Here is a 776-nt window from a genome sequence, read left to right on the forward strand (position 1 = left end):
TTTTTTTTTGTAAATCATTTTTGTTCTGCCGGGGAGCCTATTTGCTTTTATTTATTTATTATTTTTTTTTTTTTTGTGAATTCGTTTTCGTTTTTTTCCCCTTTTATTTTTATCTTATTATTTATTTTATTATTTCTATTATTTTTTATTTCTAATTTTTTATTATTATTTTTTTTTTGTAAATAATTTTTGTTCTGCCGGAGACCCTATTTTCTTTTAGTTATTTTTATTTCATTCTTTTTTTTGTTAGATAATTTTCGTTGTCTTGGTTTTTAATTTCTTTTGTTTTATTTTATTCTCTTATTATTAATTTTTATTATTTTTCTTTTTTTTCATTTTCGTTCTTTGTTTTTTTTTCTTATTTTTTCTTGTTTTTCTTTTTTTTTCTTTTTTGTTAAATCATTTTCGTTTTCTTTTTTAAAATTTGCTTTATTTTATTTTATTTTTTTCTTATTTTGTTAAATTACTTTCTTCTTTCTTTTTTTTCTTATTTTTCTTATTTTCTTTTTTTCTTATTTTGGTAAATCAATTTTGTTTTCTCGTTTTTTTTCTGATTTTTTTCTTATTTTTAAAAATATTTTTCGTTCTCTAATTAATTATTTTTTTTTTATTCATTTTTCGTTCTCTTTTTGTTTTCGTTTATTTTTGTTTTCTTTTTGGTTATCCATTTCCATTTATTTCTTTATTTATTCTTATTTTGTTTATCCGTTTTCTTTTCTTTTGAATTTTCCTTTGTTTTCAATATAATATATTTTCTTGCTGTTTTTTTCCTGCTT

Source organism: Penaeus monodon, chromosome 34 (assembly GCF_015228065.2).
Source record: "Penaeus monodon isolate SGIC_2016 chromosome 34, NSTDA_Pmon_1, whole genome shotgun sequence".
NCBI lineage: Eukaryota > Metazoa > Arthropoda > Malacostraca > Decapoda > Penaeidae > Penaeus > Penaeus monodon.